We start from the raw sequence: 14,656 nt of genomic DNA on the forward strand, positions 1-14,656 counted from the left end.
GAATTTCAACAACAACGCGAGGTATTTTGTGAACCAAATTAAAAAAGACACAGAACGTGAGTAAGCGAGATGGCTTCTCCAGGGCACCAGAGGGGTGAAAATGCATTGCAGCGAGGCATGAGAATTATAAATGGAAAAGCATTGAAGACGACTGGCTACCAAGACCAAGTAGAACCAGAAGAAGAAGGCGATCGAGCGGAGCAGGAGGGCCTCCAAGGAGGCGGAGGGCCCACAGTGGAAGTGCCAGCCGTTTTGTGTACTAATGCGAGTACATTCTACAGCTTGGTGAAAATAATTATTTATATTATTTCTTCTTTTAGCATTTTAATATTACCAAATGAGTTTGAATAAGAAGTGTTTGTGTTTCCAAAATCTTAGGCAAGATAAATATACCCACTTTACAAGTGCCCTATTTAAATCCTAGGGTTTCCAACTTTTTTTCTTGAATTTGTTTTCTTACTTTGTAGGTCATTTATAATATTTAACTCACATTTTAAATTTACTTTTAAGTTTAATTTTTAAGGGTGAGGGTAAGGGTAATAAAATACTTTCAAAGAAAATAAAAAAAAATTTTGAACTTATTTATGATCCTATAAATCGTTGCTATTATGCTGACCACCACTGTATTGGCTGTAGTGCCGTGTACTTGTGCGCCTGCGCAACAGCCGCGCGAACGAGAGAAGCCATGCTCGGTTTAAACGGGAGCAAGTGAGACGGCCAACTGTGCGAGTGGAATCGAGTTCATCAACTGGCAGTGGAAACAGCAGATGTTTTTCCAATGTTTGGCGGCTGTTGCTGCTCTTGGCTCTTATTCATTCTTCCTCTTTTGCCCTGCCCCCTCCCCAAAAAAAAGGTATGCACATATTAACAAGAGATTTGTAATGGACCAGGCAACAGGCTGGAATTGCAATAGGATTTATTTTTGGAAGTTTGCTCGATGAATAACGAAGTCTTCAACCTCAATATCTAATAGCATCCTAAAGAACTAAACATTTTTTGTATAACTTATTTTTACTTTGATTATTTAACGACTTTTCGGTTTTGAAATATTGATAGTTTTAAATAAAATATAATTTAAACCATTATATCCTGATAAGATCTCAGAGTAATGTAAATCTTAAGTAATACTTCCGTATATTAAAGGGTAATTGAGTCTCTTTATCATTCATGTAATGCCTTCTCTTTTAGTTTTTTGCTTTATGAACCATACCCTCTACTGTTTTGGATATTGTTGTATTTTTTTGCCCTTCCTCGTAAAGCTCCTTTGTGCCAAGGGCAAGGCTTATTTGATTATTTTATGACTTTTCTGTTTTAAAATATTTATAGTTCTAAATTAAATATAATATAAACCATTATATCCTGATAAGATCTCTAAGTAATGTTAGTCTTAAGTATTACTTCCGTATATTTGAAAGGGTATTTGAGTCTCTGTTTAGGTTTAATAAACCTTCCATTCATGTAATGCCTTCTCTTTTTTAGTTTTTGCTTTAAGAACCATAACGTCTTCTGGTTTGGATCTTGTAGTATTTTTTGCCCTTTCTCGAAAAGCTCCCTTGTGCTAAGGGCAAGGCTGCCATCCATACCGCAGATTCGGAATAAGAATCAGAATCAGATCGCTGACCAACGGAGCAGCGGATTCGTGGTTGCATTGACTTATGTGGATGCCGCCGCGAGGCATTCGCGCATTCATTATCCATTACGCGTGCGCCCAGTTCTTGATTCTCGGTCGGGATCTTGGGATCCCCATTCTTAACTCGACGACCACCACCAACCCTCGTTTCCCCCTGGAGAGTGGAATATGTTTTGTATGTTTTGATTTGCTGGAATTTATTGAAACATATCCCAGCCAAGCCGGGTCTTCTCGAGGCCTGTGATTAAATGGCCTGCTGTTGGATGCTCGCATTTAATGATACTCTTCCCTGGCTGCGTTGCGTTCGTTAAACGTTATAGTTCCTGGAATGTGAACAGCTTAAATGGGTCCATCTGAAAGATAAGTCAAGCATCTGCAGGTTGCAATTGCAAGTGGGCAGTTTCAAAGCCATTAAATCTCTAAAGGAGCAGTCCATTTAATCGATACGGAGCGTGTTATTAACCACTTGATGTTGTTTAAAAAACAACTATCTAGTATAAACTCAATAAAAAAGAAAACCATTTATTCTTCTTTTCAGTGCTTGATTTACTTTATCTTTTCCCACAACTATCAACTATCTTAATCCCATTCTACACACTTTCTGCCAAATGATTTTCATGGTATCGAACAATTAAGATGCATTTTCACAGCTCTAAAAGAAACTTCAAGTTTACGGACGCGTTTAATGGGCTTTTAATTCAGTAATTAGTTGGCTTCGTCTTTGATTTGCAGTGCGTAAATAAATCGCCATGAAATCGAATTGAAACGGGGCGAAAAAAACTTTAAAGTCGAAAAGGAAAAGGGCCGCAGATACATGGTTATACATATATCGTGTGGATAGATAGATATATAGATACTGCAGGCGGTCGGTCTGGCGTGTGATTTACGGCTTGTCGCAGCGCATGAAATCGATCGATTTGAAAGAGCGACGAGGAGAAAAAAACAAAATAGAAAATCAGAGGGAGCCGACGCGTATCTATGCATCTCCACAGCTATATATCTATGGATGTATCCGTATCCGTATATCTATCAATAGCTGTGTGCGCGCTTTTGCCGGCATCGCTTTCATTGATGCTGCCCTTTTTTGTGTCTGCTGGCTGTCTGGGAAATCGTCGACTTGGCAACAGCGTCTATATAGCCGTCTATATATTGTGTGTGACATAGGCACCTCCCAGTTGGCGCCAGTGGAGAGGTCACCCCAAGACTCAAGTGGATGGGATGGTTGGGGGGTATAAAAGATTTAGGAGACGAAGGCGATTTAGGCCTTGCAATTTAAGCCATTTCGCGTTGTGCAACATATTTTGCGGCCCCAGTTCCGAGAATCGCCAAGCCAAGCTGAACAAACAACAAAATCAAGAGGGGCAAAAGGAAGGAAAAGGTGAGCCAAGGTGGGACAAGGTGGCACAATCACAGAGAAAAATCAGAACTAAGTACTTCTCTTAACTTGGTTTAGAAAACTTCTGTTTTTGACTAAAACTATCTTTCAAAAATTGATTTTTTAAGAGATACGCCACTTTAATCATCTAACTTGATCTTAAAATATCTTTATTTGTATTTTCTGAAGATAGACGACCTCTATCACTTTAAAAACTGAAGCAATCTATCACTTTTGGGTAAAAAGAAACGTGATAAGCCCCAGATTAATGATACGAAAATACATTATAGATAACCCTTTTAGGATATATATTTTTCTCTGTGTAGAAAGCAACAGCAGCAGAGGAAGAACCAGCGAGCGAACATGCCACAATAATGTTTTGCGGTTAATGATCGTGCGATGCGAGAGGTATACGTATAAATGTAACACAATGCCAGAGAGAGAGGGCGAACGGCACAAGACATTTTGATAAAACATTTACAAACGCACTCAAGCAGAACTCCATCATCCCAGCCACACAAAACAACACTGCCAACACAGTTAGAAGGAAGGTATAACCACCAAGCCAAGTTCTACAAAAAAAACGAAGAAAAGAGCCCAACCAAACAAAAAATAAACCCAAGAACAAGAAGCGTTGACGATGGGCAGCCAAGTAAGAAAAAGGCAGGCAGCTCGTAGAATTATTCTGCTACGCTTTTAACCATATGGTTTATTTATACAAAAACACCAACAACAACGGAGGAACAAGATCAAGAAGTGGAAGGCAGTCCGCCAGTCCAGTCCAGGCCACTCGCCAACATTGGTAACACAACACAACAAAGTGGCAGACAATAAAAATGCAATTCTAAAAAACCAGCAATAACAACAGCTCGGCGATCGTTGCACATAGGAATTCTTCGTTTTCTACACTTGGCACTGGGAAGAACGACCCAAAGAAACGAGCTGGCCAGGCGATCTTGGATATTACGAAAGTTTCGATCGGGATGATGATCGAGGTGGGACTCCTTTCGAAAATGTAAGAAGTGGTTTAGGAGAAAGCAGATAGAATGTGACATTTAATGTATTATATGATTAATGTTTTACTACAAAGATCTTGAAATTGTATTCTTCCATTTATAAAAATGAATATATTAAGGCTTTTCTAAATATATTGCTTTACAATTCTGTTTTTGAATCTTAAAATATATTTATACAAGAATCTCTCAACATTTTTTGCAGTGTTCTTTAACCTTTTCCCCTAATTTTCCTAAATAAACCCTAAAAATGTTCACTCCCACTTGTCTCCTTAAAGACCACCATAAATAACTGCCCCATTCCTGTCAGATAAACTCACAAAGGCCTTAAGTGACCGACCTGGCAGGGCGGGTTCTCTAAAAAGTTGTTGAAATTTTCCAATTGCTGCAATTGTTTCAAGTGCTGACTCGCCCTTACCAAGAGATCTTCCCTGTATTTTACTTCATTTCTTGTGATGGCGATGGCGATGGCTACTTAGAAATGAGCTACCCCGCCACGCTGAACGCGCTAATGAAAAAATTGCTCTTCGCCAGGTAAGGCAAGAAGGTATTTCGGAAATTTATTGGTAGCACACAGCACACACACACGCAGAGAGGTGAAAAAATACGAAACGCGACTGCTGGCCAAATGTGTAGCATATGCTGCAGACTTTGGTAGTTGGTAACTGAAAACAGGGACTTGGTAACTGGTAAGCCTGGTAAACCTGGGACCTGTGTGGTCGTCGGTCGAGGCGGCGTTGACTTATCTTGGCTTGTTTATCGGCCAGCGTCGTCGTTTTAATTGTTTGTGCCCAAGGCGTCGGTTTGTAGGAGTTGGCCAGCCCAAAAAGTTGGTCCGAAGCAGCAGCTACAACGGTTATTTCAGCAAGTCGTTCTAGTAAATTAGCACATAAAAATGCGGCTGGAAAGTTGCCAAATAAAAAAGAAACGAGCGTCAGTTGAGTGAGGAATCTAGGGTAAGTTGGGAATGGCAAATGGCAAATGGCAAATGGGTTCCAGTGCAGCCGCTGCTATTTTATTGCATTCCCCAGCCTTTGCATGTTTTGGAATTTATTACCAAAAAGTCAGCAGGGGGCCAGAACCAGGAAAAACCGGGCTCCTTGGCAGTTCGGCTTCGGTTCCCGGGACAGATGGCGTGTGCCATCAACCAGGACTACTAAAGAGGTGCCCTCCTGCAGGACTCCAGGCGAAATGCAATTCATCGCATTGCATGCGACAATTGGCGGGGCACTTTGATTTCGCCCCTTTTGAGGAGAGATCCATCAGGAGAAGGAACCCAAAACCCAGGAAGCCAGAAAGCCAAAAAGCGCTTATCTTAATGAGAAGTTGACGTGTCTGCATGCCACAATACCAACTCGGTTGGGGCATGAAAATTGCCTTAATGTGCCGGCAGATGAACAAAAACAAAAATATTATTTATGCGCCTCAATAAAATTGTGGGAGTTACTTGGCCAATTACACCATAAACTTGGGCCATTGATTGCTTACTTTAGTTGCTCTCCCTCCATTGAAAGCCATTAATTTCATCTATTGTTGATGAGAGTTTCATTTGTTGACTTGAACTATAATATTTTGCCTTGGCTATGGTTTGTTGATATCCCATGACATTTGTTTAGAGTGAAAAATTCGATAGAATATCTATTAAGTTTTTAATTTATGACCAACGGAAGTCTGCCGAGTGTCTTACATCCATTACATAACTATTTAAATCTCTGGTTTATTTTTAGTAAAGAACACACTTCCCATCATATATGTACATACATAAATGATGATTCAATTTCCTCAATTAACAAAGTTAACTGCAAATTACAATAGCCGCTGGCCAGCAGTTGGATAATTATGCAATGTTCATCTCGGCATAATTTCGCAATTAAATTGAAGTCCATAATCTATCCCACATCATCGCAGTCAATTGCCAGCGCGTACTCACATTTCCAGGGAATCAGAACGTTATATTAATTTGAACCCCGCTCGTCCACCGAGATGTTTAGATGTTGATGTTTATGCTGACGTGACTGCAGCCAACCAAAGCTCAATGAAGCAGCCAGAAAAAGTGAGAAGATAGAAGTGCAGTGAGTGCCGAAAGATACAGTGAGTCTCAAAAAATAAAAGCATTAAAAAAAATTAAAACAGAATCTTAGATATACGGGTTATCACTTATAAACAAAAGAACTACTTGGGAATAATTTAATAAAAATCATCAAAAATTAGAGGAAAGTATTTATTTTCTAACATTACATTTTTTTTTTTAAATATATAAATTATATAATCGCATTAAATACAATTCACTTTTATGTTTTATAGTAATTCAGATAACGAAATGTATTGGAAGTGGTCTTATTAAAAATTTTACTTAAAGATACATACATTTTTAGACGATCCCTGAATAAAAAAAGATTCAAAAATTAAAAAAAAAAAGTTTTAAATTAACTAAGCAAACTTAATATACTAAAAGTACTCCGATTACAATTAGTATTACCAAATATAAAGATCTAAAAATTGTTTACATTGAAGTGCATACATTAGCAAGTCTCACTGTACTCGAAAGGCAAAAGGGGCAACCATCGAGCAATGTAATGAGCAACACGCACAAAATCCATAGAAATGGAAATGGATCAAGAGCAGTAGATACACCAACTATACAGAGAGGGACGAGATGGATGTGCGGAGGGGCAGCAGATGCAGTTGCAGTTGCAGATGCAGATACACCATCACCATCGAGCAGGTCAAGCAGGTACAAATGCAACAAGCGTTCGCTCGGCTGATTAGAAAGAGCGGGCACTATTTGTTGGAAACATAAACAATATTTGATGGCTTTGGGCTATGGCTGTTGCTCTGCCTTTTCCTGACTGCAATAATGACTACAATGATGATGATGATGATGATGCGTCGACGGTGGCGGCTGCTTCTTGTGTGTCTACACATGCATGACGAATGCGAAGAAACCCAGAGAACCCAGTAGAAAACTGGACGTCTACGACTGGCATAATAATTCACTTAATCAGGCTTGAGCGGATTTACCAACTCGGCACATTTATCACGGCAAGAGACAGGGGAAAAATGCCGAAATTGGCCTACAAGTCCTAAACCCAAGCCAGCAGATAATAGACAAATTGCTACTGATAAGCAGGCAAAAGGAAAAATCAGAGGAAAATACGGCTAAGTGGATGCGGGCCCGTTTAGGCAGGTGAAAAATGGAAATTGAGATTATGTTTAAGAGAAATCCTCACCCTCTACGATGTTTCCAACCACCAGAAAAACTACACTTCATCTTAAACACATGTCGCTCTTATTTTCCTCCTTTTTTTTTGGGCAAAACGGAAGAAGTCTTTGGCATGCATGAATGGGCAGCAAAACAAAAAGAAAATAAAAATGAAAAACCAAGAAAACTCAAGTGGAAAATTTTCACTAGGATGCGTGGTTGAGAGATGAGAGAGATCCGAAAAGCAGTGTTTTCATGTGCATTTCGGTTTCTGTTTTTGTTTGCAACACGTTCAGTGCATGCCATGTTGCCTGACTTCACATTCAAATGGCATGACATTTCACATTTCTGGATGGATTCCGAATTTAAATGGAATTGCTCAAATTGCAGCCTGAGCTTGGCTCAAAACAACATATAATAGATAATGCAGGGATTTACCAGGAAGTAGTTCCCCCCCTAAGTAATGGGCATCTTTTTTAAACATCTGCTGGATTATAATATTGTCTTAAAAAATAATAGTTCCCGAAAGTCACATGGCTATATACACTGATTCAATCCTTTTCTTGTATAATCCTCCCTTAACTTTTCGTCCGCCATTTTCCTTTCGGAATAAAAGTTCCTGCCATCGATTGCATAAATCGCAAAAGCGCCAGGAAACCGAAGCCGGCACACAAATGGTAATAAATGTCAGTCAAAGTGCAGGGATCGGGTAAGAGGAGAGCCAAAAAGAGCAGGGAGCAGCATAAAGAAGTCGCAATCGAAGTCAGGTCGTGTCAATAAATCGAAATGTAAACTCAATTTACAAAATTGAAATTGAAGCGGGCCGCACGCAGAGGGTTAAACGCAATTCGATTCCAAAAGGGAGCGGCGCACCTGCGCATCATGTCCTGGTTCTTTGGACTTTGGACGCGTCCATCCTTCGCCGAAATCACAAGTACTCGTGGGGGAAACGATTTGAGAATCCGAAAAAGGGTGATTGGAACCGTATCCGATACATATATTTTGAAAATTTATGATTTTAATGGACTTAAAGATTTTGGTATTTAGATATTATTTACCTATATTCTTTAGTTGTGATAAAATCTCTTGTAAAAGTAGTAGTTCTTAAAGGGAATACATATTCAAATTCAGTATTTTTAATATTTTTCATAAGTGAATTATTTTTTTTTTTTGAATCTCCAAATATTAAAACATCCCAACGTTTTTTTATTAAAATCGACCACTGTACTGCCAAAATCGAGGTGTGTGACCTTTTTCCGCGCTTTTGGCGTAGCTGTAACTCTGTTTTTCTCCATCGTTTTCAGTTTTTTTTTTTTTGTAGGTTGACGTGTGCGAAGCATTAAGTAAAAGCAGCAACAACAAAGCGACTATGAAATTCGCATAAAAGTCTGGGAAAAGTAAAACGGTTTACGTGCGGATTACAAAAGAGCAGTGGATGGGCGGACGGAAAGCAAAACTAAATAAACCGGGGAAAAATCAAATAAAACAAAACTCCATTTTCGAAACATCATACATATATGTATATATAGCCACTATATAGATATTTATATAGTGGGAAATCTGCAGGGGCACGTGCGTGCATTTCTTTCTCAAGGCATTCAACTTTGGTCAAGCGATGGAGTAAGGTGGGTGTAATTAGTAAAGCTAATGACAGGTGCCTCGGGCGGTGTCTGCCACCGGGTTGCACCTTAATTTGCCAAAATAAAAAAGAAGTGATGGATTTGCTTTATCAATTTTTGGCTCGTGTGTGTCAGAAGGGGCAGGATAATGGGTTCTCCGGTGTGGCTGATGTGGGTCCGAACCTGTGGCGCATTGAACCCAAACGATGGGGCGTGAAAATTGAAGGAAAGGCAAGGGAGGAGGGAACGGAACGGAGTCCAGGGAAGGGGCAGTAGAGCGGAGTGTAGCCAAGCGGTGCATGTGCAGCGGCTTGTTGCAGGCGGCAGCAGGAAGCCAACAAATTACGGCCGAGCCACTCATCATCAGGTGGTGCGACACGTCGAGTGATTGAGTACACAAAAAGAAAAAATATTAAAAAAAAAAAAAATTACTAAATTGAAAAAACTTACATCTTAACTTGTAGAGAAAATACGTCAGTACCAAGAACAACAAATTCTTAGTATAAATTACATTTTTTTTTTTATTAAACAAGTAAGAAAAGTGATCAGTGTCCTCTGATCACCCTATACTTATATTACTCATATCTTGATTTCTCTTAGAACCTTCTTCAAAATATTCCCAGTGTATTAACGAGTAGAACAAAACTAAGAGACGAGTTAGCTTCGGTTGGCGGTAATTTAGTTCAACTGCCAGCCATGACACATTTTTACGGGCCTTTCTGGAGCGAAACGCTGAAGACCGACCGACTGCCTCATCTCTTTTTTTTTTTTGTATTTTGTTCTCCCCTCGCACATAATTGAAATTGAAGTTGAGGCAGCAAAATGGCGACGACGCTTTTAATTGAACTTAAACTGTACTAACGGCACATTTCTCAGCCTAAATCACTTTTCCAACTAACTTTGGGCACATTTAAATGTCGTTTGTGTCCCGTCATTGTCATATTTATATGATTGGAGGCGAGGTTTGTTTGGTTATCTTGGTTGGAACTTGATTTTCGGGGGCCCCTCCCGAACTCTTAAGAAGTTGTTAAAGTTTTACCACCGCAAACCGAGAAGAATGAGAAAAAGAAATGTATAATAACAACCATAACAAATCTGAGAAAACTTTGAAACTGTCTTTGCAAACAGTGGCCTAAGCAGAATTCTATCTAGAGGACATTTTATATCTCCAGGTGAAGTTTATTATAATATACGGTATACGTTTATTAGGTTTATTTTTATAAAACAGGGCTTTTGTATATTTTACCCCCACAATCAGTACTGCCTACGCCACTGTTTCCTGAAGACTTCTTCCGACTTTATTTCGTTTGGTATCCGTATCATTTCCTACACAACACACCTTTTTCTCCATCCATCCCATACATCCATCTCTCCAGTCTTTGGTTCTTCTTGGTTATTTTTCCGTTTTCTGTTTTTGTTTTGGCAGTCACAACTTCTTTGGCTTTGCCATTGAATGAAAGACCGAAGAAACAGACTTTTGCTGTGGTCTAGAAAAAAACTTGTAACCACAAAAGTTTGTATTTCAAAGCTAACCACACTGTGATTCTTCTTCTACATCTACCTCTTACTCTTCTTTTTGCCTCTTTTTCTGCTTCTTGGTCGCTTTATTTGTTGTAGTTGTTGTTTTGGGGACGGCGACACTTGGATATCTCTTTTTTTGGTCGGATTTCTGTATCTGTGCGGTTCATTGTTATAATTATGGGAATTATTATTGTGGTTTTCACTCGGCTTTACCTTTTTTTCGAAAAGGGAACTGAGAACTGGTTTTTTAAAAGCAACCAGAAGAAGAACCAACAATTTTGATGTAATCGATAAGAAAAATGTCTGGGAATCTTAAAGCTGTACTAATTTCGCCCTAAAAATGTTGAGACAATTCGAGAAGTCAGAAAGAGATGTTCATCAGTAAATTGCGAATTAATTTTTGGATAGTCCATTGAAATTAGTTGTTTATTTAAAACGGCAGCGGATCCCAGCCAGAAATTGTTTACACCATACGGTGGATGAAGAGCCAAAATAGATGGAAATGGTTTGTGTTATATGCCCCCACAACAGGTAACGCTGATTGATCGGGGGAATGCTAAACACAAATCAGAGCTAATATTCTTTATGGACTTCTTGGAAATAATCTTATCGCGACTAACGAGTTGGGTCAACAAAAGCCAAGTGCTGCAATGGATTGCAATGTCTATAGATAGGGCTTACGATATAGGCCTCACACAACTCCAGTTCCCACAGTTCATAAAGTTCGCTAAGTGAATCATTAAACAAATTACAAATTAGTATGCCAGTTATAAATAGCGGCAGAATAATACATAAATAAATAAGCCAGATCTATGGTATATAGAGAGGTATGTATGTTTGTACACATAACAAGGGGGCACCGAAACCGAAGCACCTACAAAGTAGGTAAACATACCGTACATGTCCATCAATGTTGTGTAAATATTGGCGCAGTGAGTTAGTGTAGGTGGCTATGAAAAGCTGCACCACCCACAGGCAGGCTGTCGGGAACTGCGTCTATATAGTTCGGGCCCCTCTGCGATCACCGGGTTAGTCAGCTGTTTGCACTGGATAACGATATGATGAGTAGGATTCATTCCGGTGAATGGATTTCTCAGCATTATGATGACTATTTAGAATTTCTTACAGGGGGGAATGTTTTTTTTTTGCCCAAAACAACTTAGTTCTAGGAAATCCCGGTTCTCAAAGGAAAAGAGTTTGGAAAACTAATGATACAAAGAAACATTAATCCATAAATCATAATTTAATTATTTTATTACTTTTTCTTCACCTGACGTCACAGACCACAAAACCGACCTCAAAAAAACGAACGGATTCCATCTTAAGTTCACAAGACCGTTCACAAGACCATTCCCATTCATTATTCCATTCATGAATACAGTTCTATTTATTCCAAATGCTGCATTAACGTAAGCAAATCAAAACATATGTCTGAATTCACCTATAAAGCAGATCAATGCGCGAGATGTTTTAATCTTCAATTAACGGGGTGATTTGTAAAAATTTATTGCATTATGAAAATTGTTTAGCGAAAAGTGAATTTCCAATGAAAATGGGGCCCAGACAGTCAAGAAAACAAATTTCGAGCGGATTTTGCTCAGACATAATGTGTCGCTAGAGAGAAACGTACAGAGAGAGGCCAATAGATGATCTTGGCAATGATATATGGGCTATATGTATCAGACATCTCTCCCTCCATCTGCTTGTTCAAGATTATTAATTGAGAAAATGTGTAGAGCAGCCAGAAGCAGCAGCAGCCGGCTGTATGTAAATATATTCATATGTACTTGCCCATCGGATGGATCCGAGCAAATTTCACAACTCAAGAAAAAGAAAATGACTCAACTCAATCCGAGCTGCTGCTGCGCTACATTACCTACTTTCAATATTTTGTGTTGACGCCAGCGAGAAATTTAGCCCACAAATAGCAGCCAATTGACAACAGTAAAACATGGCCAAATATGTACGAAGTTGGCCCATGACGTAAGCGCCCCCCGGTAGCTGCATAAATAGGCAAAAACTAGCGAACAAGAAGCGAAAATATTGCATCGAATCTGGAATTACCCTGGCCAATGGTGTTTTTCAATGACTGATAGTTCTTTTTATCGTCAAAGGGTTGATTGATTGTTATCGATATCAGGTTTTCTTAAAATTATCTTTTAATTAAGCATTTTCGATAAATGTATTATATGAAATTTGGAAAAAATAAATAAGCATTTATCGATAAATTTATTATATGTAATTTGGAAATTGTTCTACAAAAGGTAATCATTACACTTTTACTTTGATTAAGATCAATTGATTTGATTACTTTTTGGTACATTTTTAATAATAAATTAAAGACTTCCTAAGAGTTTTATACAGGTTGTCTGATACAATGCTTAAAGCATGCTGATCGATATACATTTTTTAAATATCATAAACAAATTAAGAAGCTATTGATAGTTTCGATAAGATAGATCAATTGGATGATATGATACCAAAAAATGTTAATTTCGGAAAATATTTACCTTACTTTACGGATCTTAAAGGCACTACATTTATACCCAAAATTAGGGTATCCAGAGGCTAAACACATGCAAAATTTACATCAGCGGGTCTTGATTTATTAGCAACAGACAAGGACGGACAGTGAGACGAGAAATTACAACGTAAGACGATGGCGTATTCGCACCCACATATGAATATGTACGCGATAAGGAGAGGGGAAACTAAGGAACTACGTAAGCGTTTCATTCACAAATCGAAAGCGAATGAAATTCGTTGACACTTGAGATCGGTTTAGATTTATATGTATTTCTCCTAATTAAATGGCAAAAGAACGGGCAGAAATCTGCTGCCCAAATTTGGACAAAAGGAGTGGCCACATAAAACGGATATGGGAATGGGCCAAAAGCGAATTTAGTCATCTATTTCTGCATGAATCAATCACAATAGATTCCACAGATGTGTGTTTCTATTCACAATGGGCTTTACTCACACATTTCATTCATTTCGAGTTCCGTTTTTGCCAATTGAGTGAGAGATCAATGCAAAAATACCACCGATCGCCTCACTCCCTAGTGATATGGTAGTACTGGTATTACTTTATTAATAGTTTGCTCTCGCTCCCACACTCCACCCCTCTCGCTCGCTCCCAATTGCACGTGTTGGGGCCGCTGCAGCAGAAGGAACAACAACAGTAACAACAAAGGCCTCCACGCCGACAGCGGATTTTGTTGGATTTTATTTTTGGGTCTTGAGGCTTCTTCGCTTTTTATATTCTTCTTTATGTCTTTCCGATTTTGGAGGTAGCTCGCCATGTGAAAGGAAATAATTACTTTATTTGTTGTTTCTGTGTGTATTGCGTACAGTCGGGGTCAAAATAATGGAGGAGGCCACTCCAATATATAGAAATTTTGGTAGTATTTGAAAAATAGTCAAAATATTAAAATTGGTTCTAAAATCGAACGATCCTATTTGATTTTTTTGTGATCTAGGAAAGCTGATCTAGTTCCTAAGTTCAAAATTGGTTAAAGCCACACTAAGAACTAATTTTTTTGGTTTTTACTTGGAGATTTTAAAATGTTCCAATTTCGAACCCAATAAATATGGGTATTTTTTATTATATGAAATTTCTTATTTGTTTTTTTTTGTGATCCAGTAAAGTAGAACTAGTTCCTAAGTTCAAAATAGTTTGAAGCTAAACTTAGAAGGATTTTTTTTTTGGTTTTTATTTTTCTTCGTACTTCGAACCCAATAAATATGGGTATTATTCTACTTTATGAAATTTTGTATTTGTTTTTTTTGTGATCCAGGAAAGTTAAACTAGTTCCTAAGCTCAAAATAGTTTGACGCTAAACCTAAAACGATTTTTTTTTGGATTTTACTTTTCTTCGTATTTTGAACCCAATAAATATGGATATTATTTATTTTATGAAATTTCTAGAAATTTCAATAAATCAAAGATCGAAATTCTCATCTCTTACTTAGAAAATCTTACTCAATAAATATGTATCCAAACTCACTATTATTTTAACCGCATTTGTTTTGCCTATTATGAATGTGTGAGCAATATTGTTGTTATGGCCGTGTTGCTTTTGGGTTGATTTGGTTGCCTCTTTTTCTCTGTTGCCAGCTGGGCTGCATTTCAAACAATTTGGAAATTTGAAATTGTTTGCAAGCTTTTATTAGCCAATGCTGCTTCTTCTTATAGGCCTCCTCCCCCCATTTTGTTCCCCAAATTGCCTGCGTCTAAACAATAATTAACAGTAAATGAAAATGGGCAGGAAATGCGAGAGGCCGCCCGCTTGTAGG

At 38.4% G+C, this 14,656-nt stretch overlaps 1 protein-coding gene across 1 annotated transcript in view; it reads right to left on the reverse strand.

Annotated features, from left to right (window-relative positions):
* Nucleotides 1–14,656, reverse strand: part of LOC119546508 (protein Star) — a 30,636-nt gene that overhangs the window by 13,084 nt on the left and 2,896 nt on the right. The window lies entirely within an intron of this gene.

This window comes from Drosophila subpulchrella, chromosome 2L, assembly GCF_014743375.2.
Source record: "Drosophila subpulchrella strain 33 F10 #4 breed RU33 chromosome 2L, RU_Dsub_v1.1 Primary Assembly, whole genome shotgun sequence".
Taxonomy (NCBI): Eukaryota; Metazoa; Arthropoda; class Insecta; order Diptera; family Drosophilidae; genus Drosophila; species Drosophila subpulchrella.